The sequence below is a fragment of the Neopsephotus bourkii genome, unplaced genomic scaffold (assembly GCF_033783945.1).
Source record: "Neopsephotus bourkii isolate Nb327-2 ecotype Australia unplaced genomic scaffold, CSIRO-AGI_Nbou_v1 NB_911, whole genome shotgun sequence".
NCBI lineage: Eukaryota > Metazoa > Chordata > Aves > Psittaciformes > Psittacidae > Neopsephotus > Neopsephotus bourkii.
The window spans coordinates 161,068-182,515 of NW_026901405.1; positions in this window are offsets into that span (position 1 = coordinate 161,068).

Sequence of the window (21,448 nt, forward strand, 5' to 3'; positions counted from 1 at the left end):
GTGGTTCTCAGCTGGAAATTTCCTTTCCATGTACTGCTCCTATGGGATTCAAACAGGGTTGCTGCATGGGGATGGGAAAGCCTGAGGGAAGTAGATATGACTGATGCATTGGTGGACAGGCATTTTTACATCTAGGTAAAAACTGATTGCAGATGAGTCAAGGTCAAAAGAGCTGCTCTGCTGAAAAATCAGAAGTGGTATCTATTTCATTGTTTGCAGATGCTATAGATAATTAAGCCAATGCCTAAATGAACCCTGATCTGCAATCCTAGCTACTTCTGTGAAAGAGAAATATATCTGTATTTTGAGGTTCTGGAAATAGGAATTCAGATCTCAGTATTAGCACTAAATCATTTCCATGCTCTCATTTTTCTCTGTGTTTCTCAGGCATTGTGACTATAACATTTGCTAGTGTAGCCTTAGGCTAACGTGGCACCAGAGAACTTGGCATAAACACCAGCCACCAGTCTTTAATGTGGTTTATAGGGAATCTCAGCTGTATTGTGCATTATCTCCCTGTCTCTGGACACTGTCAGGGGTAGGATGGAAGAAGCCAATTGCTCCTGCCATTAAAGAATGGGCTGTATTTGCAGCTCTGCCGTTGACACCCTGAAGTGCCGTTGGAAATGTCATGTTCTCCCTATGGATTTCAATTTCTTTTGCTGTAATAAGGGAATAATCATTCTCATCAGCCTTTGAGCTCCATTTTGGAAGTTTCTGAAAGCAAAGTATTTTATAAATGCAAATCACTATTTTTATGCTATTTATCATGTTATAACTGGACCTCTTCCTTCACATAGACCTGTAAGTCTCATTTTTCTCTGAATTTTTGCCCTCTTGACTCCTTACTCTCTTTCTCTTTTGGCTCCTGCAGCTTTGTCTGACCATGAGATGTATTATTCAAATGCCCTCACACTCTTCTTATTGCTAATTATATATTAAAGAGGTTCTGACTTCATTTTTGCTCACTACAGAATCTTAGTCCAGCCATGACACTGACAGGGCTGCTAGAGCTCGGAGAGAACTTCTGCAAATGGCACTTCCCTTTTTGGATTGTCAGTCTTAATGGAATATTTGATGAGCTGGTAATAACCCCAGTGCTCCTTATAAGCAAAGTTGGGGGAGAGCAAGAGACTCATACCAGCTTTCATTTATTAATATATGTTTGCAAAAAGAACATTTCCATAGACTGTTTTCCTGTGAATTATGGCACTTTCCATCAGCTTGGTCAAGGGTGATGCTGTCAGGAAAGCTGTGTGAAACATCCCTTGCTGCTAGTATGCATAGGATTCTTAACATCACAGAGAAAATAGTTTAGAAGGATCCTGAAAGCTCATCTACTTCACCATCTACCTCAATGTGCAGAAGTGCTTAGGGTGTCCTGCTGCCAATGATGTTGCTTAGGATGTGCTTGTAGATGACTAGAGTTTGAAACATGCAGGGTGGTTTCAGTTGAAGTACGAGCTACTACTTTGTAAGTTCAGATTTGTAGGTCTGAAGTCCAGAAAAAGCTGTTGTACCACCACCTATAGTTACAGACATCAGGGAATTTTACTGATTCTAATGCCAGTACTTTGGCTTAGATCTGTAGTTGTGGATAGCTGCATTTGTAAGTTATTGTGGAGGTTTGGCATAGCATGTTCATTGGATTTTGCCTGACCGGTTTTGGTCTTTTAGTGTGGGAGATCATGCTGCTCATTCCTCTGTCGAAGTGTGAATTTAAGAACCTAATTTTGGCTACTGTTTTCTGTAATCTTGGCTGCTTACTGATTTAATTGTTTTTGTGTCCGATGACCATTACCAGCTACTGAGGTACCGTAGTGATGGATGTGTCATAAGGACGTAAAGAGTGCAGAAAAATTAGCGAATCCAGTGATATCCTGAGTCACAGATGAGTCTTTGTTCTGTCACCTGCTTTTAGAAAATATACCCTAACACATGAATTACAGTGTATCTTGCATTCCAGGGAATCAGGATACCACAGGCAAATGTCTGTGATACCATGAAATGCCAGAGGCTATAGCAGCAAATTCTATTAGCCAGTTCCCTTTCTTTCTAAGGTATAGATCAGTTACATCTTCCTGTCTTTCTCTAAGCTTTATTTCCTTCCTCAGTGGGCCTGGCACAGATTACGCAGTGACCAGAAGAGTTTATAATGACAAGGCTGCCAGGGCAGTTATACTGTGGGTGCTAAAATTTGAGCCTGTGTAGATAAATTGAGAGATCTGAATTTAGAGCTCAACTTTCTCACAATGGAGAAGTGCTTTGATGTCAAAGGCATGCAATGAAGCTGTTTTCTTCCTTAGAGCCACAGAACAACCAAGATGTTTTCAGTGGTTAGAATACAACTGTGCATATTTTGGCATCCAATTAAAAAGGTAAAACAACAGCTCTAGCACACTACAGTCAGATCCCTGTTCTGTATCCAGCTGAATGTAGAGGAGAGAGTCATATAATCATAGAATGGTTAGGGTTGGAAAGGATCTTAAGATCAAGTTCCAACCCCCTGCCATGGGCCCGGACACCTCACACTAAACCATGTCGCTCAAGGCTCTGGCCTTCAACACCACCAGGGATGGAGCATTCACAGCTTCCCTGGGCAACCCCTTCCAGTGCCTCACCACCCTTACAGTAAAGATCTTTCTCCTTGTATCCAATCTAAACTTCGCCTGTTGAAGTTTTAATCTGTTACCCGTTGTCCTACCACTACAGTCCCTAATGAAGAATCCCTCCTTAACATTCTTGTAGGCCCCGTTCAGATACTGGAAGATGCTCTGAGGTCTCCACGTAGCCTTCTCTTCTCCAGGCTGACCAATCCCAACTTTCTCAGCCTGTCTTCACATGGGAGGTGCTCCAGTCCCCTGATCATCCTTGTGGCCCTCCTCTGGACTTGTTCCAACAGTTCCATGTCTTTTTTTGTGTTGAGGACACTAGAACTGTACACAATACTCCAAGTGAGGTCATCTCTAGTTCCTTCAAAGCATGTCAGCACTCCTTTTGTGAAGCTTTTTTCATTAGGGGCAATTGAATTTATTTTGTTACTTCCATGTTCACCATTTTCTTTTGATTTGTTTTATTTTGACTTTTTATTGTATTAAACTAGTAAGTAAAGAATAATCCACATAGAGCCAATAGCAATAGCGTAAATGAAATATTAACGTGACATAAAAATCAAAAGAATGGATCTAAACAAAATGTTCTCAGATTGTCACAATGAAACACTGGGTTTAAGCATCAGACATTTCACTGAAGTTCACAATTTCCATAGAGACATCTGATTTTGATGAAAAATGGAATCAAAACTGTTCTGGCAGGTTTTTCCTTTATCTCTGACAGTTTTGATGGTTGATCTGCTAAATTTCACCTTGACCTTTATTCATAAGGAGGGCCAGATCACTGACCTGAAAGTCTGTGTCATTTTTAGGTGTGCAAAGAACCAGAGACTCCTATCTCAACTTCTGATGCTTACTGCTTTACTCACATCATAAACATTTTGTACTGAGGCCTTTCTGTCACTAGACAGAAGAGGAAGAGTCACTTTGGTTTTTTTTCCTTCACAGGAAAGGTAGTGAGTATATATTTGCTTGTATATGCCTTGGGTTGCCAAGATGCAAAGAAAGGTGTTGCTGATGATGAGTAGTATGCTTCAAAACAAGGTGTTTTCTTGTGTCAAAAAGTGAAAAGCAAGAGAAAGGCTCTTATAAACACCTCCTTTGTGTGTATATTGTTTTAAATGAAGGGAATTACTTCTGCTTGGTCCAGTTCCTACTAACCATCCACATCCCACAAGTCTGAATAGATGTCTTGAGTCTACTGGCAAGTTTTCAGTGATTGGCAACCGTCACGTTTATGGGAAGAGCACGAGCACTGTGTGTAGGCTTGAGGAGAAAATAGAGCTGAATGTGTGCTGTGGGATTTATTTAAAACAGACTCCTATTGCAGTGCACCCTGTGGGATGACAGTCTGTAGCACCACACAGTTTTTGTATGAGATGCCTGCAAGGTTGTGTCAAGGCAGTATTTGTAGAGGAGGTCCTCAAGGTAAGCAGTTCCATGTCTTAGCAGGATGCAGTTTGTGAATGCTCTTCTCATTTGCTAAATATTAAACCAAGCATTAGAGGGCTGTCAGTGTTTCTGTGTCCCTGATGGTGTGAATAGATGTAAAATAGATGGAAAATTCACATGCAGTTGCTGTGATACTAGTAGAAAAATGCTTGACATGCATGCCTCAAAATAGTCTCTTCTCTCTGCCTGCTTGCAAAAGGGGAAAGGTGTTTGTATACAAAGGTAGACGGCATGTCTTACTTCAAATTCAGGGTACTGTAGGCTGCATTTGTGTATTCTTTATTGGGTTTATATACTGTTACATGTTGAATTTGCAACTTCCGTGGCCTGCTAGGACTGTGAGAGTTGTTACCACCAAACTCTCCTTCCTTGGTATGGCCTTGAAAGAGATAAGCCTCCAAGACCTCCTGCAGCTGCAGGACTTTGATGGTTAGAATTCAACCTCTAATACTCACTAGACTCAAATAATCTGCATGACTTGCAGTGTTGTCACTGACTTCTTGTTGCTGATTACTCTGGGTGATTTATTGTCTTGCCGCTTCTTGTGTTCTTACCAGCAAGAGCTCATCAACTGGAGTGGACCACTGGAATATCTAAAATTTCATTAGTCCCTGTTCATGCTATCTGGGCATTTGTCCTACAGCATTAATATTATGATCACTGTTTTCTTCCATATTATAAGATTACTGTAAAAGTGATAACTTTTTCGTTCTTAGTAATTTCAATTCTGTCTTAAAGATTTCTAGGTTGCCTGTCTGGATACCTAGTATCTGACTTCTTGTGAATACCTTCTGAAGCCATTTTTCTTGAATTGTTGATGCAGGGGATGTTATAGTACTTGGAGTTGTCAGCTTGTATGTCTTAGCCAAATGGAAACATGGTTAGTTGTTGCCTGCCTTTTTAGCTTCTCCATCTATATAAGCTGGCTTCTTCAGAGACTGAAAGCATTTTGGCATTAAATGAAGATTTTCCCTAAAGGAAAATGCTTTTGGCCTTTTGGAATGAACTATGTCTTACAAATGAATTATTATAATAACAGCAATAAATAGAGGTGACACTGCTCCTGTGTTTAGTATTAGTTTAAAAGTGCAAATGAAGACTGGGCCATACTGTTTTCTGGGATACCAGCTGCCTGTGGACTTCCAGTTTCTTTATGTTGAAGTCATTCTACACTCATGCATAATGTTCCACTGGATTTATGCTGGTGAGTGCAGATTTTGGCCCCTTAGATGAAGCCCAAGACAATTACATCTCCATTAAGAAATTAATTCAGAATTAAAGCAGTTATTGTGCAGTGATTAAATCCCAAACTGCTGTTAAAATATGAATTATTGAGATTTGCCATTTAAGCTGTAGCCTGTGCGGACATAATGAACTGGCCTTTTATATTACATGATAAACCTCATGTTCTTAATAATCACTTGGAATTGACTTCATGTAAATAACTAGTGCAGCTGCAGCAATCCTCTCCTGAGATGGTGCTGCTGCTTTGCCAGGGTTTCTCTGGTTGCTGCATTTTCTTTTACTTTACAAGGCCAACCTGCATGGTCTCCTAGCAGCTCATTTAATACCTTGCATAACTTCTAAGGAGCTCTTTCTAGATACAGCAAGTTGCTTATTGTATGTTAAAAACATACCAATTGAAATCAAGTGTTCCCATTATTATTGTTGATGGAGTTTTTCCAGCTCTGCAAGAAGAGATGTATAAATTACATAGTTGTTAAAGCTCAACAAATATGGCTTAACAGTAGAACAGTTTATATTTAATCTTCCGTACAAGGGCTGGTCCAGTAATCTAGTGAGTGATAGTGCAAAGGTGTGTTCATGTGTAGAGCACTATGCATGCATTTTTAAAGGTGGCTAAAGGACCTAGGGCCCTGTGGGTTTTGGATGTCTAATTCCCTTAGCTGCTTTTAACAATCAAGTATTCTTAGAAGTAAGTCCTGGTTTTCAATGCATTTCTCCCTGGCTGAATTTGAGGCTGATTGGTTTGTTTTTCCAGGAAGAGTATGTACTGGTTTCTGGTATTGGTTCCCAAGCAGTAAGACACAGAGATGGCACATTACTTGACTATACAGGTGGAAAGGTGCAAGTTTATTTCCCTTCCTGCACTATGGTACTGTTTTTACCTCTCTGCTTGGATTAGAGAGTTTAAGATCTGAATGCCACAGTAAAATCAGTGGAAGCAGCTGGAAGTTCAGCTCTTTTCAATTGCAAGTCATTAATTTAGGAGCTTCAATATGAACTTGAAAATCTCTTTGACAATCCTATTTTTTGGAAAATTTCAGCCTTGTGATTCATATTAGATTGTATGAAAATGAACATAATAGCTCTCCTATGTCAGCAAGAGTCTACATTTTGTAGAACATCTCTTGCTTTTCTCTGGCATGTAGTAGCAGCACACCTGCTAGGAAAAACTAGCATTATCTCTGTATAAGTTTTACCTTCCTTGTTTCACACTCACTAACAGCAATGCCACAGGACATAGTCTGCACTTACCTTTTGTCACTATGCTTTTGACGAACAGGATTACTCATTAATTTCCTGTGTCCTGTTCTATGTTCTGAGTCAGGACTCTGTCGCAGGCAGCTGACTCTTACCATAGCTCCAAAGGGTTAAACGTAAGAAAGTTGATCTCCCCTTCAAATCATTCTGCAACCAGTGGTTTCTGCTCACTGGAATGGCTTGCCTGTGCTCAAGTGTTTTCTGGAGTTTCAGAGGTGCAGCTGTCTGGGTACCTGTTTGCCTACAGTGTGACTATCATTATTATTTCCTTTCCACATCAACAGAGTACATTTGTAGCCCCTTCATCCACCTCCTTCTCAATCACCTTCTGCTTCTCTCTCCTCTTATTGGGGTGAATATTCCCTGAGATGCCGTTCAGCAAGAATTTACAGAGCAGGAAACAAATTGTTTCTGGAGAGTGCTATTTACCTTCTTTATTTTCTGCTTTGTTAGCGACGCAGAGGTTTCATTAGCTGGGAACAAAATGAATTCCAGGGACAGCGAGTAATATGCACACAAATTATATTAAAAAAAACCCCACTAACAACCTTCAAACACAGAAATAACCAAACCCCCAGAAAGAATACAATAAGTATCTACTAATAAGGGAGCAAACTGCCTTCTGGATAATAATGCAAGATGGAATTAGCCTGTTAAAACCTTTGGAACTAGCAGTGCTGTAACCAAAACTGCAGGGTCACTATGCCTACCCCACATTATGTTATTAATCCTTCAGTATGTTAGATGGAGGCAGTGCATGTCAGCTACTCTAGTAATACAGGGTGAACACCAAACTGGGCTAGTAGGGAGTGCTACAGGGCAGAAGAACGTGGCATTGGTAGAGCTTGGTCAGATGGAGGTTCGTAGAACTGAGGCAATACTACGGTTGTGACATAGTTGCCTTATGAAAGCATTTATAGGCTTTCTTGAACCTATTTTGGTTGTTACTTTCTTTACCCCCATGTTTAAAACTCAGTGTTCACAGCTGCAAGGCAGTAATAGAGTTCGTCTGCCATATGGTAGGCGATAGAATAGTACTGCTTGATGCATGGTGTGTGAGGGGAAGAGCATATGAGTGCCCTTATCTGAAACACAGCATCTTGGGAACTGACTGGCTCCTTTTATACACAAAGGATAATATCCACCAGGCTGTTACTGGTGTGAACCCTCCTTGCAAGAGGTTGTAGCAGAAAAGATTTGAATCTATACTTAGGATGGAGGTAAAAAAAAAAAGGGAAAACAACCACCTTCAAGCCCGAGGGAATGGAGCTTGCTAGAGGAGATAACTAGGATACTTTTATGAAATGGATCAAGCCCCCTCACCTCAGGGGAGGAAGTGTGGGATGTTGATAAGATTGTACCACACAGATGACATTTGGTAATTAGCACTATCTCTAATGTAATCATTCACTAAGAGGTTTAGCTGGGATGTGACTTACCCAGAAGAGGCACTACTGGAAAGGGGAAGAAAGGACAGGTGACATGAGCAAGGTGTAAGTAGTCTTTGCCTTTCTTTAATGCTGTTTATTTGTGGGTCTCAAAGATTCTACTCCACTTTTAACAACCAGTGTATAGTAGCTCTGAGGCATACATAATATTGTCCTCTTTTTGCATAGGAAGGAATAAGATAAAGTAACGTTGCTGACAACGGCTAGGCCACCTGATGTGTAAGTAACTATGCTGGGAATAGAACATGGAAACCAAGAACAAGCACTCTTCTTGGTATTTGGTGGTACTGAATTACACCCAAGCCTGGAAAGGATATTAATGAGACAACGTGTTTTTATACTTCAGAACAAGTCTTGCCTTAAGAAGATGATTGTTGTGGGTTTGCTGGAAGCAGCATGTCAATCTCACTAGAAACAACAACATGCTAACTAGTCTTTTCTCCTATGGAGTCTTTCTTGCACGTGGCCATATGCCAGTCAAGAAGATTCACTGGGATAGGTTAGTGATTTTCTGAGCAACTGTGCTGCTTGTCTGAAAATAAACACTTGCTGTGAGATTTGACGTTGCCATCATTCTGTGGGGTTTGAGATGCCACATGTAATAATGGCCTGAATTTGGTCTCCAAACTTGAAGATGCTTTTTGAAGCTGACGTTGAGAGAAAGGCTCTGACACTGAATTTGAAGGAGGTATGAATGGGCTCTTCAGACATTTGAAAGCTTTCCCCACTTGTAGATTTCATCTCCTGCCACAAATTGCCACTTGAGGAGGTGTTGTTTTATTTTCCTCACTCTCTGTTCTCCAGTCTAGGGGAGGTCTTCATGCTACAATCCTGATTCTTCGCTGCTTGTACTATCCTTTCATCCAATACTCCTAGCTGTCTTTCTGTGCACACATTTAGGTTCCTCTGTTTACACTTGATTCCTGCAGAAGTAGTTGGAATAGTTGGCTTCTCCTCTTTCTGTTGTCTGGTTCCCTAAGGCATCACCTTCCTCTCCAGACAAACAAATGCCTTGAGGCAAGAAGACATCACTGTTGTAGTCTCCTTTGCATGGGAAGTTGTCAAGCCTGATCTGACCTGCCTTTCCATCAGGATTATAAAGGTGACGGATAGTCAATTTCAGGGATTCATGATCCATTTTAGCACAGCGCTTCACCTTGCAGCTGAGTAATACGGCCGTGATAAAATCAGCCATAATCACTGCATCTTAGCACTGCCTGGGCTGTAAATATTGCCTTCATATATTAAAAGAAAGAAAGAAAAATCTCAAATGGAAGGAGAGGAAAAAAGAGATCTAAACAGAAAAGGTCTGTTGATCATGACTGACCAGAGTGGTATTTCTTCATATACTGTAGGCTTTCTAAAGGAGGGAAGCAGGGGTTGGAGCTAGTGGGCTTCTTGCAGTACAAAGCAGTGTAGGATGCACACCTGAAGCATTCCCCATTTACTGTGAGGTAGTTCACTAGCAAAGCTTGGCCTACGATGTACACTGCTTGAGAAACTAATGAACTTTGGGTATGCCTACATCAAATCCTGAACAATTATCAAAATGATTTCCTTACTTTCTTCTAAGTTCAGCCTTTGATTTCCTGAAGGCAGCATCAGGATGGTCTTTTCTCTTTCCCTGAAAGATGGAATGGAAGCCCTTTTGGCTTCCAAAAGAGAAATACTGCTTTCTTTCTTTAATTCATGATTGCCCTGTGCAGCTGTTTGCTCACTGTTGTCCCAGCATCACTGGTCTTTGGAGCAAGATCTCTCTACCATGTTTCATTTACACCATATAACCACCCTGTGCCTCAGGGAGTCACTACTGGATATTACATCCAGATCCTCCATATTTTGGGCTATGTTCCAAATTACTCCTGTAGTTTTTTCAGTGACTATAAAAATACCACGTGTTGAAGTGTTAAATGGGTGACGTATGAAAACATACCCTGCTACTATGCTGTCCTGGTCCTGTAGCGAAAAGCCATCATAATCGGAACATACAGGAAGCATTTATAGGATTGCAGCGGGCTCAGTAAGTTCTCTGTCCAGTAAATTGAGGTTTCCTACACCTTAGTTTACACTCTCGAACAAGAAGGATGAAACACTGGCTTCAAGGGCTTTGTGCATGTCCCTGATGGGAAATCAACAACTAGAAGGACTTTTAGGAGCTGTTCCTAAAAGAAGGGTTGATAGAAACTCTAAGTATAAAAATGCTTACACTGCAGTGATTTGTGTAGAGGTGAATGATGCTGTTACACTGTTTCCTGTAAAACTGAGGACCAAAAGTGGGTGCTGTCCTCTGTTGCTATACCTTCTCCTACCTAACTATACAGTCTACCATGTTTTGCTCTGTTTCTTTTTTTCCCCATTATTTTTTGACAGTTCTTGGTTTGCTCATTTCATTTTAGGAAATAGAAAATGCGTAGAAGGGCAAGAAAAAGGGGAATATTATCCTGCCTTTAATCTGAAAAGGGCAGAAGGTGCAACATCATAGACAAGCAAGTTTCAATTTACATTATCTGAGGGAATAGCCTATACACTGAACTCCAGGGCTGCCTTTTTGGCTATCTCCTGACAAAGTGTGTGTTACATGGGTGGCATTTCAGACTTGGTTTTAGTTCCTGGCGTGAAACTGCCTCTGTGCTGAACTTTATCTGAACTTCATTGATCATCAGTGTTCATTCTGTCTACTCTGAAATTAGAAGAGAGAGGACAGAAGGAGAAGTCTAGCTTGAAGTAAGGTTGTCTTCAATAAGAATTTAATTTAGATATTGCACAGTTACACTGTGTTGGTTAAATCACAGACCATTATAAGAAAGAAAAAAAGACTACTCAAGTTTCCTATTCTGTAACCTCTGGATAAACCCAAACTGCCTGTTCAATAGCTGTAGTTCCACTCTTCAATGCTTCTAAGGGCAAAATAGGCCAGTACACTTACTGAAGAGCCTATGGCATGCCTGTATCCACTATGGAGTCTCTGCGCAGACAGTAAGCATAAAGTAGATTTCACATGATATCTCATGCTGTCTGCTGGGCTGGATCTCCTGTCTTACTCCTTGTTTGTGCTAGCTTGAGCTAGCTGGCTGAGAAGTTGTCTTCCTTAGGCAAGCCTTCAAGTAGCATAAAATCATCCACACAAATCTACTTCCACAGGGGGAGAGGAGAAGTCAGAAGTGAATGTGTCAGGTCTGCCCTGTGCTCCTTGAAATCAGGCTTCTTTCTCAGTATACAGTGATACGAAATCAAAAGGTCTGTGTAAAACTTCAGGGTCTGAAGTAAGGTGGGGCAATGCATACTCTAAGTGGGAAATGCCATATGAAAGGAAAAGGTGCTTCAAGCCATTGTTGCTGTGACAATGGTTGTTTGTGCAGGGCTGGGTATTATGGTGGTAAAAACATCAAGACCTTAATGACATGTCTGATATTTCCTAAGCATTGGTGCTCTGGGTAAATTATTCTGCAGACTAACTATAGGGTATAGATCTCATTGTCTTGGCTTTGTGAATATCTCCAGGGTTTTTTGTTTGTTTGTTTTCTAGCTTGACATTTTTCCACTTATTTTACAGTTCAGTTGAGCAAGCGAAATGGGTCTTGCTAAACCTTTGTCCACACTGGTAGTAACCGTTTCCATATTATAACTCTTTGCTCCTCCTGGATATTTAACACCTTCACTCGGTGTCAAACACAGTGGCCAGGACTTGAGCAGAGTAAGATGCATAGCTGCACTGACACTACCAGAAACCATTCCTTCAAATAATGGATGAAGCAAGGGGTAATGTCTGGGAGCAGGTCTGTACTGTGACTCTGTGTCTTTAATGAGGAATTCAGTCCTCAAGGCAGTGGAGCCAGAATCTTGACTACATTGCAGTCGCTGTACAAAATTTAGAAAGCCTTCACAGTTATAGAAGCAAAAATTTCTTTCCTTCCTCTCTCTCAATGTTTCCTTTCCTCCAAGACAGACTAAAAATAAAGGAATTGGCAAATTAAATGCATGTCTACAGATGCGACAAGATTCAAATGTTTTAATGTCTTTTATTTTCTGATGGACTTTAGCTACCACTTTCGTTCTTTCTGGTTACAAATATGCCCTCACCAGCTTACCTGCTTTTCCTATCTCCCTCTGGTTGTCTCAACCTCTTTTTCCCTAGGGGAAGGGTTTAGGGGATGTGTTCAGGAGCAGAGGGAGCATGAATATTGCAGCAGCTTTAGGTAGAAAGTACTTGTACTGAGTAAAACTCTTTCACTTTCCTGCCAGCTAAAATCAAAGTTTCTAACTAAAGGGATGGATCTCTGTGTGACTCTGGTTCTGCCTTGGGAAACTCTCACAGGTAACAGCACTCCATTCCTTTGCTGCTAGACTGGGATATCCACCTTGGAACCAAAGAGAGTGTGTTGATTTTAAGGTAGCAGACAGTGCAGCTCCGTTGTTTTCACTGGGAATGCTGCCCAGTGTATAAAAGCCTGAACACATGCAAAGCTCAATCTTCTTGCAAGTCCAACAGAGGAGTAGTGATGGCCCTGGAGGATTAAAAGGAGCATCATACATGGTGTGGGGCAGTGATTTTGCTTTGTGATCAAAGCTTGGATAGAAAACTCTTCTTCAGTATTACCTGCACAATGTCAATCCTAATGTAGAGGTGAATAACCATGTTTCCATGTTGGGGAAAAGCTGCATCTTTGAAGGAGGTGTTTATAGGAAAGATGAAGCAGTGCTGAGATTTGCTGGTGAGCTCCAAGTCTTTGGAACTGCAGTGAGCACACAGCAAAGGAAATCTTATCCATCTGGGTTCCAATCACCTTGGGTTTATCCTGAAATTAACTAGCTTGTGCTACTACTCCCTCTGTGCTCCTTTTAAGGGGGATGTTTGCAAACTACTTGTGCTCAGATGGATTTATTAGGATAGATGCTATGGTTTGATTCAATAAATGTCATCTTTTGTTTCATCTCTTAAGAAACTTCCCTCCTTAGGGGTGTAATGAAAAGAAGCTTGGTTAACACACTGGCTGTGTTTTGCTTGGACCTCTTTTATCTTCCCTCTCTCCTTCTTTGATATCCAGATCAAATTCATTTCAGGGAATTCTTTCCATCATAAGGATGTTTCTCTCTGCTCATTCACCACCTGACTCCCTGCCAGTAAACTGGGAATCAACATGTTGCTGCTTTTAGTTTAGTAATGCTATCATCTTTGTAGTCCAGAGGCCTTCTGGGCTAGATGAAGGACCCAGAGAGAAATAATTTCTGTCTTGGCAAAGGGATAGGTGCCAGATACAGAGTATATGAGTTTAGTTCTTGATCAGTTTGAGCAGTAGCTTAAATCCAGTGCAAGTTAGTTATGACAGTGGAAGTCTTTACTCTCTGGCCACTTGGTGGTTCATGCATGTTGAACGGATTATCCCCTTCCTTCTCCTGGTAAATTAATGCTAGTGCTTTGCAGCATGTGTAGTGGGTTCCAGCAGCAGCAGTGTGAGCTTTCTGAAAAGGGCCTGAGACTTTCAATGAGCTGATTCCTTAGAGCTGGATCTGCTGTAAGCAGTGGGTTAGGGAGATGCACACTGAGTGTACAACACTGTACTGCTGATAACAGTAACAAGGCATTGTTAATGGCTCTGCTGTTTTCAGAGAGATGTTTATGTAATAATCTTCAAAAGTCTGGTGTTTTTCCTCCATTCCTGGAGATTTAGCTAATAATAGAGGAAAAATGATCCAGACACTAGCTTCTCAAATAGCAGTAGCACAGGTATTCTGTGCAAGCAGCAGCATTTGGCAACCGTGTTTTCCACCAGTAGCAAGTTTCCTCACACACTCACCAGCCTGCACCACGTTTCCATTCCATTCACTTGCTAGGGGTTTGCACTCCCTATGTGTCTTCTGGTAACAGTACGAACGTATGTGGCACCGAGTGCTAGTGAGAATCTAGCCCTTCAAAGGCAAGCTGCTCACAAAGCTTTCTGTCATGGAGGGTGTCTGTGGTCATTGTGTGGTGCCAGAGCCTCTACAATACAACTTCTGCTAATAGTGCCAGAGGTCTTTCCTAAGCAGCACCTGTAAACTGGATGTGCCTTGCCCTTTCTTGCTTCTGTTTCAAGCATGTCAACTTTTTGGACTAGCTTTAATTCCTGTTACCTTAACTATGTGCTTAAAATGCAGTGACCTAGTGGAAATCCCTGGCATGGCACTAGCATGCTCAACAAGCAAGTGTTTTTTTTAGGCCTTCATTTGAGAAAGCATGTATGTGCCTCTGTCTAGCCTCAGAAATGCATGGGAAGTGTTTTGCTAGCAGCCTTAGCAAGCTCCTGTAATAAGGCTTCTCAGGGGATTTTGTAGCATTTTTTATTATCAGGTGAACATTAACAGTGCAAAGCTCTGCAAATCCCATGGAAAGGACACAGTGTGCAATTACAGAGCAGAACTGTATAGCAGAAATGTGACTGCTGGAGTCTGAACATATGACTACGAAGTTCTAAGCTGTACTTTTCCCCCAGAGTTATTTAGCTGCTTTCCCACCAGTTTCAGTTTTCTCTTGCATAAAAGTAAGGCCACAGTCGAGGAGACTTTGTTCACTATGGGAATGCAGTGAGTCACCTGAGCAGCTTAGTGGCTGTATCTCTTAGTAGTGACCTGAGGCCAGATATACTAGATGGAGGTAATCCATGAAGTAAGAACCAAAGTAAGGATAGAGGTATATCATACAACTCTGTTAGGTTTCCTACACTGATAATGGACAGTAAGTCCATCTTACTCCATACTTAAGTCCATACTCCAGCAAGTAAAAACTCTGGGGTGAAAAGGTGGCTGTGCAGTAAATGACATTACAGATTCACAAGGTAGGTTTTTCTTCTTGAGTGCTAAAACTGGAGCTCCAATTTAGGTCTGTGACACGAAATATGACATCTGTTTAAGTAGGTATACATTGGCTTTTCATCTAGTATAGAAAAGAAAAATGCATTGGGGAGTACTGAGTTTGTGGTGCTTTGTTGGTGTTTTAGTTGCAGTCCAAACAGGCACGTTCAGCATGTCAAGGACTATTTAACCCTGTTTTTGCAGAGAAGTTGATGGCTTGAGCTGCTGTCCTTCATGCAGTCCACTCAACTGGAGGGGACAGGAAAGGTTTTGGGGGTTCTGAGGATCTCCTCTTTGTTGTGTCCCACTCCTTCCCCCAACAGGCCCACCAACGGCTTCCCATTAATTTCAGTTCAGTGTGGTTTAAAACAAAGCTAGCTCAGTACTTCTGCAGATCCTTCCTCACTGTTTTAGAAGCAGATCCTCGGGTGATCTACAGAGTCAGAGTTACAACATCTCAATGCGTTGTGTAGAAGTGCCCCCAGGTCTCCTGGAATGCAGTAGTTTTCTGAATTTTCTGCTCATCAGAAGATGTCTAGGGTGAAAAGAATATAAATTTCAGCTGTTGAATGGAAACAGGAAAAGAATCCCTTAGGGCTTATTTTACACAGGGAAATGAACTGGTAGAACTATAGTAGAATAATTATAATTATACCACTGTGGCACAGCCATAAATGAACGAGAGTAATTGTATCAGAGACATCTTACTTTTCTTCTCAAATGCAGTACTCACATAGGGAGTTATTCTGCTCTTGCTACAGAAGATGATTATCATCATTATTGTTGTTATTTATTAACCAGCATTTAATTTAGCACTTTTTTTGCTGCAGACTTGAAAGTGCTTGGAAATTAAATGTGTATCATCATTCCTCTTTGAAGTGCCACTGTTGTCCTTCAGGCCAGTTTATACGAACTCTTAGAAAAATCTTTATGCCTTTTTTTATTCATCGTATAAAGGAAAAGAAAAAAAAATGGGCACATACCCAAGTATTTTTTTCCTTTGCATATCACCTTAAATATACATAGCTAAGAGGGAAAAAAGACAGGTCTTATTCCCAGCTCTGCTACGGGCTGTCTGTATGTGACCTTGGCCAAGTTATTTCACTTTTACAAATGAGAATAATAGTGCTGACCTTGCAGAGGTATTATGAGGCTTTATTTCTAAAGCTTCCAAAGCCTTCAGAGATCTTAAAGTAGAAGAAGATAGCAAAGTTTAAGTACAACTATTATTAAACGCATTTATCATATGGGTTGGATACAAATGTTTCAGCCATCTGATCTCAGTCTTTTTCATTTTTAAACTTCAAAGCCTAATTGAGATTTAGATTCTGTAAGTTTCACTCATTGCTTCGTTTCCAGTGTATGGATGATACTGTACATTCTTCTTTGCCTTACCACAACCCTGTAAAACAAATCTATGGGCAACTTCCATCCATTCCACTTCCCTGGTGGCCCTTCACCAGTAGATGGAGTATGATCTGGCAGAGCTGATAGGTTCGAGCATTGTTAGACCATTGATCTTTGCATTGAGGATTCTAGTTAGACTTATCTTCTTGAGCCCTCAGTGCCCTAATTGTTGCTGGGGCTCTTGAATCTTCTTGAGACAATGGGTTGTAATCTTTGCAGTGTAATGCTTATAATACCTTATCTTGCTGCTAAAGAAAAATCATCCCTTTTGTTGTAGTTTCTGAACGCTGTGAAGTGATTCTACAATGGCACCTCATTAACATCTCTAGCTTTTACCTGTTGTTTTCCATCTTTAATGGCTTCTGTGTTTGGATGTCTTCCCTGCGCCCTCCAAAGCAGAGAACATGCAGTGTTTGAGGGGTTTTTTATTCCCTAGCAGAACCTAGTTTCAAGTGTCAGTCCTGTCTTATGCATGGGGAGATGCTGGGGGAAGAAAAGAGGCTATACAACTTTTATTTGAGGCAATGTGTTTTACACGTCTCCTGGGCAAAGTAATGTTTTAGTGGATGGTACCCAGTAGGATGGTACCTGAAACACAGCCTCCCTGCATAGACCCATCAGTGATTTCTACAAAGCAAATGAAGCATAACACAAGATAAGTATTTGACAGAAAGTATGTTCTCTTTGCTGGGATCCACAGTCCCACTGGAAAGTTTGGAGGAATCTGTACGTGGAGAAAAAGTTGAAAACCAATGCATTAGTCCCAGTGTTGTGTTTCTATAGCTGCTGGTAGTGCCAGTCCAAACCAAGGTTTGTCTAAATGAGGTGATAAGCCAGATTCCTTGCACCTTTGTGAATATATCCTTTGCAGCACCTCAGAGATGATGCATTAATTGCAGTGCCTTAGTCTGATGTATGGCAGGCAATGTCACTGTTTAACTCTTTTTGCAGTTTCAGTTAGTTATGGATCAGTTCTATTGAATGTTGGCCTTCAGTTTCTGTACCCCAGTAACAAATGCTTTGTAGGCATCCATCTTTAAGCTGGTGGATGTCAGATCCACTCCTCATGAAAATCTGTTTGTGCCGAAAATACTGCCTGGTGGAGACAATTCTCTCCCTTTGCTGACTTAAGGACAAAAGGCACTTGTGTATTTCTGGTTAAATGAGGCTCCTTTTATGGTGGTATATCTTCCAGCCAATGCCCAATACTACTTTTTCTTGAACAGAGAAAGTATTAAAACTCGAAGCCTCAGATTTTGACTATGCTGTTTGCTGTGCTGCATGGTAGAAGATGTTAACTTTATTTGAAAGACAAGCAAAAAGCAAGGAAAGATTGCTGGCCTTACAATGTTGAATAAGGTTTAGAAGAGCAATAATCCTCCATGAAAACAGTTGTTATCATAGTTAATGTCCGCTTTGTCACTGTGTTAACCTTCCCTGGCTTTGCCTCGGGCCATTTGATGACCAACCATTCGTTAAACACCAGGGAACGACCAATCTCAGGGGGAATATTATGTAGTTCATTTGCTAAGTAAAGCACTTGCAATAGCATGTGTGTGTCACTTGCTACCACTTTTGCATGTGTACCTATACCAACTCTCACATGCATGAAATTGGCCATGGGGGCAGTTCTTTGATCCTCTGTTCTTACGTGTGTCCTCATTTATGCTCTGGCACGCACTGATTCATGTCCTCTCATGTTAGGCTAAAATCCAGCTAATACAGGTGGGTTTTCTAATAGGAAGAGGGAAGATGTGTGTCCATGAATTGGTCTGACAAACTGAGAGAGGCATATTTCCTTTTTCTTTTTTTTTCTCATCTTTCTGTAGTTTCTTCTTTTTCTTCACTTCACTTTATTACTTTTCCTAAACCAGTCATGTTTTCACCTAGATTTCCATAGAACATTCATTCAGATGCAGTCTGAATCATCCCTACTGAACTGCATTGATATTGTCACTCTTCCTATTTGACTTGCTCTTTTCCCCAGAGATTGACTCCTTTCTGATGTTTTTTACCGTGTGATGCTAACTTTCCTTGATATCTTTCATGACAACTGAACATAAGTCTTAGTCTTCTACTTCTGAGCTTGACAATTACTTTTACCACCTCTCTTCTATTGCTTTTCCACTGTTCTTTGTCTGTTCTTAAGCAGCTGAAGTGACTCACTTCCCAAAATGAATAAATGAACTATGTTAGGGGCCTAAATGCTTTTCCTTCATAGAAGAATTTGGACTGTCATATAGCACTGGGAGCTGTTAGCCTCTCTCCCGTATATTCCTGTAGGCCAGGCAGATTTGGAGTGGTTTTCTTCAGGCCAAAGATTCCACAACATAGCAGAAGAGTTGTTCACACACTATGGGGAATGTGGATCCCACCATGAGCCCTTTTACCTCTTTATTTGTGCCCATAAGATGCTGTGTGAGGATACTGAAATTTATACCCTTTTACACTGTATGTTTTGAGTGTAAATCTGCTTTTTCTCATATCAATTCCAGCGAGATTTACTGGTTTGTACATAAATGGGCTGTGTGTATTCTCCTGCTGATAACCTCTGAATTTAGTCTTTAAAAGTTCCCCAGGGCAAGGATCGTTGCAAGTATCTGGAAAGCAGCTTTCCAAGAGTCTTTCCAAATACCTGGAAACCAGCTAGAATATAGCAGTGTTGCTTCATGCCTAGAGGAAAAAGAAGTTCTGCCTTATCATTAGGATTGCAAAGGTTACAATGAAAGCTCCTAGTGTTGAATATTGAAATCTATTTGAAAATGCAATGCTAGACAGCACGCTATGGCAGGAGCAGCAAGAGGGCACACAGGAGTCCCTGGCACCCTTCTTCTTGCAAAGGAAGCAGTCCCTTGTGCTTCAGATATGCAAATACAGGTGCTCTTGATACTTCCTCAGCACTTCAGAAATTAAAATGGAAAAGATTCTCCTTCAGTGCCAGCCACTCTTAATTGTACCTCTCTGTCTCAGTATGTGTTTCTCAGGGAAAGCTCCCCTGCTTTCCCCCCTGTCTTTCTGGAATGGTAAAGTGCTCTCACTTGCTGCTTGGACGCTCCCAAGTGCTGCTCGCTGCAGGTGTCAGTCTGACAGTTTATGAGAGCACTTCATAATCCCATAAAGAGAGCGGAGAGCACTTTGCGATGCACAGCCAGAGATGCTGCTTAGCTTCGTGTCCTCTTCACATGCAAATTAGGAAGGCTGCTTTCACTACACAGGCCCTTCAAGACACACAGAAGTGCAAACATTTTCAGAGTCTGTATCTCGTAAGCAAACATCTTTAACTTTCCACAAGTGCGTCTCCCTTGTCCTCCTATCAAATAAAAAAGCAAGGAAACTAAGTAACTAAATAAATAGTTATTAGGGGTAGTTATGTTGACAAAACTAAATAAACTAAATAGCTAAACAACAAGATTTCCATCTTGTCCTTCTGTGAGATTCCAGCCATAACAGTAAGGATCCAGAAAAGAAGCACAAGCAGAAGTTCAGGCCATTGAAAAGTTGCGCATCTGAAGGACCAAGCTATAATGAGCTTTGAGATCATGTGGCTTTAAAACATAATAAGCCTAAGGCTTATCTATTTGATTCCTAAGCCATTAGTATGCACATAAAATCATAGAATCATGTTGGTTTAGCTTTTTAAAAATTGGAAAGATTATTTTCTCTTTAAAAAATCCAAACAGCCAAAGACTGAAAGGCAAAAGCCTATGGGTTTGGAACTCAGCTTTGGAAACTACTGGTTTTGAAGTAAAACAAAGCCCCAACATTGCTTATAGTAAGACTTGTGCAGATACTGGCATTATGACTACCTTTAGGACACTTTGTTAAAGCACAACTAGCAAGGGCATGAGATGTTCCAGTTGCAGTTCTTTCTTGCTTCTTTAGTACATTAAATTTACTTTCAATGTAATTATTCATTACTTTACAGCCAAACATTATTTACCTAAATATATCTGTGGTATAAAATGTCTTTATTTGAAGTGAGGCTGTAACCCTCAGTTGTTTCTAACATACATGACAGTACTCTTGTGCAGAACCTTTTACTAGCATGCCTTATGTGGAGTCCCATTCCTTTTGGATAAATAAAGGAGGTGGAAACATGGTTTTAAACACTCTTCTGCCTATCTCTGGATTTACAAAACACTGCTGCTGGAATTTTGGGCAATGTAATGAGCTGCTTGCTTACTATCCACTCACACAACATTCTGTCACCCAAGTATGGAGGTTTTCAGCAAGGAAAAGGAGATCTTGCAAGGGGAATTAAGCAGAGTGCTTAGCTTTCTCTTCTGACTGATGTTAAGCATAGGAAAAACGTCATTTTGGAGTCAGTGGAGTTAGACTAGTGTTTTATCAGTGAAGGGTGGGATCAGGTGTATGATGTACTGAAAGTTTATAACACTGGGATGTGTTGAGTTTTGGTAACTGGGCTTCTGTGCGTGATACAAGTTCCCACAGTTTTTTTTTCTAGTTAACATCATACGTAAATGAACCTATTAGAACTTGTTCTTTTAATGTACAGTGGCAAGTTAGCAACTGTGGTACTTCAAGAAGGTATCAGCCAGCTTTCCCACAGCTAGTGCTGGGCAGGGCACCGGGGATTAAAACAAAAGCTGGGAAGCTACATGGCATTATGGATTGGTAATATGAGTATGATAGCTTTTCTTTTCTGTGTCACAGATACGAATGCAAGCTGAGTAATCAAAGCTTTTAACTGCTTCGTGGTGGTGTCTGGGGAGAATATATAAGCTTTGCGTCAGTTCCTTGTTCTTGAATCAAGGATTGTTGAGCCAAACAGAATCCTTCCACTGATTTTACTGACTTTTGTGAGCTTTGGGTAACCTAATAGGCAGGTGTGTAAACTTCATATCCTCAACTTGTAAGATCTCTAGAAAAGAATACTGACAGAAGAGCAAAGCTTGAGGTCTAATCTCTGTCTTGGAGACAGTCTTTCTGTATCATCATTTGGACATGACTCTAGAATAGGGTGTTGTAAAGCAAGTGTTGTTCCTTGCCCTGTGGATTAATAGAGAATTTCCTGGGAGCAGTAATACAGCACACTAAAGCCAAACAGTGCCACCACCAAACGAAACCCACTAACAACAAAAATACCCTTCATTATAAATATCCACAAAAGCAGTGCCGGTCTGAATTCACACAGCTTGTTGCACCAGCTTATGTATAATGTCCCTGTGTGCCTTT